This window comes from Dipodomys spectabilis, unplaced genomic scaffold (assembly GCF_019054845.1).
Source record: "Dipodomys spectabilis isolate Male_0828 unplaced genomic scaffold, ASM1905484v1 ptg000158l, whole genome shotgun sequence".
NCBI classification, from domain to species: Eukaryota; Metazoa; Chordata; class Mammalia; order Rodentia; family Heteromyidae; genus Dipodomys; species Dipodomys spectabilis.
In genome coordinates, this window is record NW_024870835.1 from 6,098,282 (window position 1) to 6,107,500 (window position 9,219).

The 9,219-nt window shown below is 32.7% G+C and overlaps 1 protein-coding gene across 5 annotated transcripts in view; it reads right to left on the reverse strand.

Annotated features, from left to right (window-relative positions):
• Positions 1-9,219, reverse strand: part of Cntln (centlein) — a 199,069-nt gene that overhangs the window by 106,012 nt on the left and 83,838 nt on the right. The gene's annotated exons all lie outside the window — the stretch shown is intronic.

Sequence of the window (9,219 nt, forward strand, 5' to 3'; positions counted from 1 at the left end):
AATATAAACCTGAGAGAAGGGAAACAGTAACAGTAGCCTAGGTCTAATTATCTTATAATATATCATAAGTTAATAATGATGCTACAAGAGCTCTGACATATTTACAAGTCAATAAACTATTCACCATTCTCTTCTGAAACTTAACTCATGTGTCAAGTAAATTGCTAATGGTAGACCTAAAATTTTAACAACCAAAGTTACAGGAAAAGCTGGTAAGAAACCTGTCAATGAAAATTAGTATTATAGAAATTCTACCATCTCTACTGACTTGAAATCATAAAACAAAAATATATGTGCTATTTAAAAGTAATCATTTCCTTTGCAAAAGCTTAAAATATTCAATCATAGACAAAAACAGTTTTTGTTATCCACCTAGAAATATCAAATCTTATGTTGTGAATATTATCAATATGGAACTAATAGCTCTGAAAGTATTTTCACTTAAAGTTATAGAGGATTAGAGTTATAAGATAGGGCCCTAAGTTTCACTTAAGAGTTTTAGACCCCATCCTTCCTAAATGGTATTTCTAAGGACTATGAGAACATATGTATGTATGTATTTACATGCGTCTGTGTGCATGTGTCTAAGTGTGCATATAAGTCCAAAACAACTGAGTAATACTATCTTTTTTCAGTTCTACCTTCTGTTTTCTTTTTAAGTAAGATAAGCACAATTTTCCTATTTCTAACTTGTAAATTTAAGGGTAAGGGGACCATTTTGATATATAATATTACACTATCCATATATTTAAATTACCTGATTTGTTTCCCAGCCTTTATTTTATCATCCTATTAAACATTATCTTCAAAGTGGTGTTGTTTTTATTATACTATTATCACTGTTGGATTGCTTATTCCATTACATTTTTGAACACAAAATACTTTATTACATTTTTCTTCTAGTGAGGCTATATGATTTTGCCATATTATTTCTCACTATTTAACCACTGTATTGCCTTTTCACAATCAAAATTATTATATATTCAGGGTGCTGGTGGCTTATGCCTGTAATCCTAGCTACTCAGGAAGCTGAGATCTGAGATCAATGGTCAAAACCTGCTCCAATAAGGAAGTCCATGAGATTTTTACCTCCAATTAAACACCAAAAAAGCCAGAAGTAGAGCTATAGCTCAAATGGTAAAGTGATAGCCTTGAGAAAAAATGCTCACTAGCAGCACCCAGGACTTCAGAACTCCAGGACTGGCTAACATGCGCGCGCGCACACACACACACACACGCAGACCACATCTATCATTGACTGCTAAATAATTTTCAAGGCTATCTTCTCTTGTCCAGTTTTTCATTAATAAAATTATGAAGGATATGTGAATACCCTGTCACTAAGTTTTCAATAACTTGTTCATGGTCAATTTAAAATTTAGAATAAAGCAGGAGAAAGATAATTTTACTTTACTGGTATATCCAATAAGCAAATTAGGTTAAGAAGAATTTAGTATTCTTAAAATTGTTTTCAATGTCATACCTTACCTAAGAATATAAGAAAATTAATAATCAATCAAGAAACTTTAATAAAGATTCAGGAAGAAAAATGCTCCAAAATACTCAGGAACGAGACAAGGATGTCCACTCTCTCCATTTCTCTTCAATCTAATATTAGAATGCCTAGCTACAGCAATAAGACAAGATGCAAATATAAAGGGGATCCAAATAGGGAAAGAAGAAGTAAAACTCTCCCTCTTTGCAGATGACATGATCTTGTATTTAAAGAATCCCATAGACTCCACTCCCAAATTACTCAAGCTGATTCAAAACTTTGGCAAAGTAGAAGGGTATAAAATTAAGCCTCAAAAATCAATGGCTTTTCTGTATGCCAACAATGAGAAAAGTGTGGCTGAAATTAGGAAAGCAACTCCATTCGTAATAGCCCGACAAAAAAATAAAATACCAAGGAATTAACTTAACCAAAGAAGTGAAGGACCTCTATGATGAAAACTTTAAAAACTTGAAAAAAGAAATCAAAACAGAACTTAGAAAGTGGCAAAAACTCCCATGCTCCTGTATTGGAAAGATCAACATCATGAAAATGGTGATACTTCCCAAGGCTATCTACAAATTCAATTCGATACCTATCAATATTCCAACCTCATTCTTCAAGGAAATAGAAAAGGCAATCCAAAAATTCATATGGAACAATAAAAGACCCCAAATAACAAAAACGATCCTCAACAGAAAGAACACTGCTGGAGGAATATCAATACCAAATTTCAAACTCTACTATAAAGCCATAGTAATCAAAACAGCTTGGTACTGGCACAAGAACAGACCTCAGGACCAATGGAATAGAACTGAAAATCCAGAAATGAACCTACAGACTTATAGCCATCTAATCTTCGATAAGGGAGCTAAAAAAATAGAATGGAAGAAAGACAGCCTCTTCAGTAAATGGTGCTGGCAAAACTGGTTAACTACTTGTAGAAAACTAAAGCTAGATCCTTATATATCACCCTGCACCAGAATCAACTCCAAATGGATTAAAGACCTCGGAGTCAAAGCAGACACTCTGAAAACATTACAGAATGGAATAGGAGAAACCCTAGGTCTCCTTGACACAGGCCGAAATTTTCTTAATATAGACACAGAAACACAACAAATCAAAGAAAGGTTGAACAAATAGGATTGCATGAAATTGCAGAGCTTCTGCATGGCAAAGGACATAGCTAGCAAGATCAATAGAAAGCCCATGGAGTGGGAGAAGATCTTCACTAGCCATACAACAGACAAGGGTCTCATATCTAAAATATACCTGGAACTCAAAAAATTAAATCCCCCTATCTTCAAAGAAACAACTGCCCAATAAATAAGTGGGCTAAAGACTTAGAGAAACTTCTCTGAAGAGGAAAGAAGGATGGCCATGAAGAAATGCTCTACCTCTCTAGCCATAAAAGAAATGAAAATCAAAACAACCCTCACCCCAGTTAGAATGGCTATAATCAAGAACTGTAATAACAACAGATGCTGGAGGGGATGTGGACAGAAGGGAACCTTACTGCTTTGTTGGTGGGAGTAAAAACTTGTTCAACCACTTTGGAAAGTAGTATGGAGGTTCCTCAAAAGATTTCACATAGAACTCCCCTAGGACCCAGCAATCCTACTTTTGGGCATTTACCCAAATGTTCACAAACAAGACCACACTAAAGCTACCAGCTCAACTATGTTTATTGCAGCATTATTTACCATCGCTAAGATATGGAACCAACCCTCAGTAGATGAATGGATCAAGAAAATGTGGTATATATACACAATGGAATTCTATGCCTCCATCAGAAAGAATGACATTGCCCCATTTGTTAGGAAATGGAAAGACTTGGAAAAAATTATATGAAGTGAAGTAAGCCAGACCCAAAGAAACATAGGTCCCATGGTTTCCCTTATTTGCAATAACTAGTATATGTCTGAGTCAAGCGGATAAGGTCAGATAAGTTGATGTTAGGGAAATGAACCCTAAGATAAGTATTCAAATGTATTTTTCTTTCATGGGATTGTTTCTAACACATTTATAAGATTATTTCTTTGTTGCTTTGTATGTCCCTCCCCCACGGTATAACCCGTGCTTTCACTGCATTTGATGTTGTTATAATTTGTGGAGGGGAAGGGAAAAAAACAAATCGTTTAAATAGGGATACAGGTGGACCCACTGCAACAATGAGACATACAAGTCGTTATGTGGAAAACGAACTTTACAACTTTGGTAGGGAGATTGGGATGGGAAGGGGAAACAAAGGAGGAGGCTACAATGCTTGATAAAAAATGTACTCATTATCTTGCCCATGTAATTGTAACCCCTCTGTATTTTCACAATTAAAAAAAAAAAGGCAAAAAAAAAGAAAAATGCTCCAAAATAGATACAGTCACTATAATACTAACAATATAATTTCAATTAATATATAAACATTATTTCTAACAACAAAGGATATTTATGCAACATTTTTCAAAATGTTTTAATAAGTAAGTTTAAAATTGAAAATAGTGATAAACTCAAATTCACATTGTAAAGGTATAAAGTAAGTTATATTTAGTTTGCTTTAAAATAGTATTTTATCCATTTGAGATGTTTGTACATACTAATCTATGTAGACACAGACTTCAATTCCATAAAATACTTCACACATGTTCCCAGTCTCTTTAAATGTGGTTTTCTGCCTAGATTTTTTAAAATAAGAGTTTTATTGTGAAAATACTGTACAGAGGGGTTACAATTAACATGAGAAAGGTAATGAGTACATTTCTTATCAAGCATTGTTGCCTCCTCTTTTGCTCTTCCCTTACCATCCCTTCCCTCCCATCTCCACAACTACACTCCCACTCCCCACACCTCCTAAATTATACAGTTCATTTTCGACATAGTGTCTTGTACATCTCATTGCTGCAATGGGTCAACTGGTATCCCTATTTAAACAATTTTGTTTTTTCCCTTCCTCTCCACAAATTATACCAACATCAAATACAGTGAAAACAGGTTATACCGTGGGGGAGGGACATAAAAAGCAACAACAAAAAAATCACATGGTACCTTATAAATACATTAGAAACAATAGCAAGAAAAAAAAAAACACTTGTGTCCTTTTCTAACTGGGATGAAGTGGTATATCAATGTTTTTTTGATTTTCATTTCTTTTATCTGCCTAGATTTTTTTAAATCACTTTACTATAGATCCATTTATAAGAACTGCTTTACAGTTTTCATAGTGCGACTATATACTTTTTCTGTTATTTTGGTGGTGCAGGGTTGCAATTCCATGCCTCCTACCTGCTGGGCTGGAGCTCCACAATTTGAGCCACACCACCAGCCCTTTTTCCCTTGTTAGTTTTCAGATGGGGTCTTACTTTCTTTCAAAACAGACACATGAGCCAATATCTGCCTACTTAAGGCTTTGAGACCTCAGGCACATGCCAATATGGCTGGTGTCCTTCCATGGAGATGGAGACTCACAGAATTTTTCCCCCAGCCTACCCTCCAACCATGATTCTCCTGTTCTCTGCCTCTGAAGAAACTATGGTTAAAGGCATGATCTACTGGTGCCTGGTCTATACACATTTTTAACCAGATATGCCTGTAATTCCAGCACTTGGGAATCTTAGTTCCAGGCCAACCTAGGCTGCATAGTGAGATTCTAACTCAAACAAAACAAAACAAAAACATATACCTTATATACCAAATAACATGCTATACAGTATTCTATGTTTCTGTTAAGGGATAAGGTAAATATTTGTGGAGGGTGCTATTCAACTCCACTCACTGATTCACAGAAGAAGGCGGCTTACTAATCTATTAGATTTTTACAAGAAGCACAAAAAGGATTTCTAAGAAAGTCTTCAAGATTTTAAAAGTTGAATGATGCATAGTTCATGTCCCCTGTACTTTAAGAATATACTTTAAGAAGTATAACCTGCTATAAATTTTCTATCAAAAACTATAAAAATGTACATACCTTTGACTTAACATTCCATATATGTTGATGAATGAGATGGAAATAAATCCATGATAATTTCAGAAAAGCAGGCTATTTATATACATATTTACATACACAGAAAACAAAACCTTGAACAGTTACTCTTTTAGAATTTCTAAGGAGACAGATTGTATATATACACTTTCCTATGCTCTCCTAAATTCCATTAAAATTTATAGTGACCATGTCATAAATACGTTTCAAAATAAAAAAAATTCTATAAATAAAATGAAAGAAAGTATTGTTAGGGGAAAGTGAATGTAAGTTTCATCATAATGTCCTCACCCAAAGTTCCTATGGTAAGTTTGGGATACAGAGTCCAGAGTTTTACTTAATTGATTTTATTTTTAAATATACAGAAAATTTTTTTATATATACAGAAAAATTAGAAGATACTCCAGTGCCCTATACACTACCTCTCGCAATCTAGTTTCTCCTAATTAACAAATTAGTATGGTATATTGCTTACAATTAGTTGGCCAATATTCATACATCATTAACTAGCATTCATATTTTATATAGATTTCCTTAGTTTTTACATAATGTCCTTTTTCAGTTACATAATGTCCTTTTTCAGTATCCCATCTAGGATGAGATACTTAGCTATAATATCTCCCCATGATTTTTCTCTTGGCTATACTAATTTCTCAGAAATTTATTTTTTATCAGATTTGGGAAGTTTTTTTTTTTCTTTTAGGATGCAACTCCTTATGAATCTGTCTGATATTTTCTAATAATTATGCTAGGGTAATAAGTTCAGAGGAGGAAGAAAATACAGGTAAAATATTATTTTTTATCATATTCTAACAAATACATTGCATCATTTCATTTTCCATCGCTATAACAAAATACCAAAAAGTAGGTAATTTATAAGGAAAAGAGAATGAATTAGCACAATGTTTAGAAACTAAAGAATAAACAATGTAGTGCCAGCATTGACGAGGTTCTCTCTGGCTATATGACTTTATGGCAGATGGTATAATGGCAGGAATGTTTGTGAGAGGAAAAGATGCCATGCTGACAGAAAGCCAGTGTATGGGAGGGGTTATTCTCTCTTTTTTATGACAACTTACTCTTTTAGCAATGCACCATCAATGAACTAATCATATCCCACTAGGTCATACCTCTAACAGGTTTTGTCACATAATATTGCCAAATTAGAGACACAAGATTCTAACATTTGAACACTTGGGAGACAAGTCATAAACAAACCATAGCAGATATACAATACTGACATGATTTATTTGATACTGAGCCAGATTACCTGCCTTAAGTAGTATATATGATGTTACTCTAATGTGAAGTTGCTCTCTAGCATTCCAACCTACTGTACTGTAACCTACTTTTAGTAAATTTAGTTTACATATATATATATATAAACACATGTAAATATTACATGCATATGCATAACGTATCTATGAAGATACGTGCATAGGCCCAAAGAGCCTTATGTGTCTTTATACATCCTATCCTCTTTAAGGTATATATAGCAAATTCAAGTAATTACTTAAATCCCACTCTGTAGAAATTGATTCTATAACCCTTAAAATCATAGAAATTTAAATCAGGAGGCAAGCACTAACACTTGTAATCCTTGCTACTCAGGAGGCCAAGATTTGAAGACTGTTGCTTGAAACCAGCCCATATAGGAAAGTTCATAAGTTTCTTACCTCCAATTAATCATTAAAAATCTGGAAGTGGAGCTGTAGTTCAAGTGGAAGAGTGTCAAATTTGAGCAAAAAAGCTCAGAGATAGTGCCAAGGACTAATACACACACAAAAATAAAGTTCTGGGTTTTTGCTAATAATTATTTTACAAATAAAATTTTCTCTAATAATTAGAAAAGTCTTCTATTTTAGAATTCTTAAAATATATAATATTACATTGCTAAATCATAGTTAACCAAAATAATGAGTGGCATACACACCAAAAAACTTCCAGCTGGAAATAATTGTTAACACACAACTTCTTGTTTTGTTTGGTAAGAAGGATTGAATGTAGGGCCTAAAACACACTAAATACATTTTCTTCCACTTACACACCTAGCTCCTATGTGACATTTTATACATTGACCCACCAATAATTTTGAATAAAGTCCTATAAGAAGATACAGAAGTAGAAAAAAAGCCTTTCGGTGTTGTATCAATCCTTATGGTAAAACAATATAATTTAACAATGAATGTTTGTATACATCTGTAATCACTGCACCGTGAAAGTAGAGGAAATAATACTGCAAGTTTGGCATCAGAATGGGCTAGATAACAAATTCAAGGCCAAACTGAGCTACATAGTAAGACCTTGTCTCAAAAACTCAGGATGTTACTTAGTGGTAGAGTATTTGCCTGATATGCACAACACAACCTCAGTTCAATCTACAGCACAAAATAGTATACAATATAAATACCCAGTCACTCTGGAGGCATTGTTATAGTGGAAGCTTACTGAATATTTCCTGATAAAATCAGTACTGTTATAATAACTTTAAAACCTATAAAATAAATTGTTTTATGTACTAGTAAGCTTTAAACAAATGTTCAGGTCTATTGCTTCCTATACTTCTTCCAAACACTGGAATTTAGTGAAAAAGTAATTAATTTATAGAATTATACATTGTTATCTCAGTTATTTAAGAATTTTACAAACTCTAACCCTACCAACATGTAATATTGCTTATTGTAAAACACAAACATTTTAAAATAATGATCCCTCAATAATAAAATAGTTTTTCATAAAAAGCATTCAAGTGTGGATCAAACACATGTATATGTGTATTTATAATCTATACTGTTTATATTTGTAAGTCATATAACATAAAATACACATATATAAGAAAGAAAACTAGTGACTTCTCTGAAGAAAATTAGTGACTTCTCTGAAAACAAGTAAACATTTTTGAAAGAAGACACAATGTAAAAATTTTGCAAGTACACTTTTATATATCATATGTACTTATAGCTAGCATAAATACACATTATAGATATTCTTTTTTCTTACGAAATGTTTGGCTCTCTGAAGAAACTTAATCTATTATTTAAAATTTATTTTAGAAATGCAGGAACACATATTACTAAATAAGAAAACAAATATTGTTAGCTAAATTCAACACACCCTGAAAACATGACTTTACTAATAGTCTAAAAAAGGAAAATAAAAAGGTGTGTCCATTCAACTGACATTATAAATCAAAATATTTTTGTCATGGAAGTTCATAAATGAAATTAGTATACCAATTTAAATTTAACCTCTCTTTCAGAAAGATAACTAAGTGAAGTAAGATTGTCTAGAAACAACAAATGCAGCTAGCACTGTTGTTAAAAATATGAACTTTAGATCCACTTATTTTTAACAGAAATACTGTTTGTATTTAGAGATTACAAACTGATACAAGAATTATTGATTATAAGAAGGTAAAATTTTGAAATCAATTTCTCCTCATAAAAATACTATCTAAATTTCACATTATATATCATTTCAGTACTACACTCAGTTACATCTTTCATATCTAAACACTTATATGGAGAAGCCAGTGCCTGCAAAGGGGAAATTTATTTTATAACTTTACTTCTACATACTATATTAAACACTGAGTGCACTGTACATGGATGTCATTACTGTACATGGATGTCATTGTTTGTACTCAATTATATAGTATTGTATCATTACCAATAGCTAACACTAGCATTTATGATAGGAAAATGAGCAACTATAAACTGAGTGTTAGTCTGCTACATGTACATATCACTCTGCA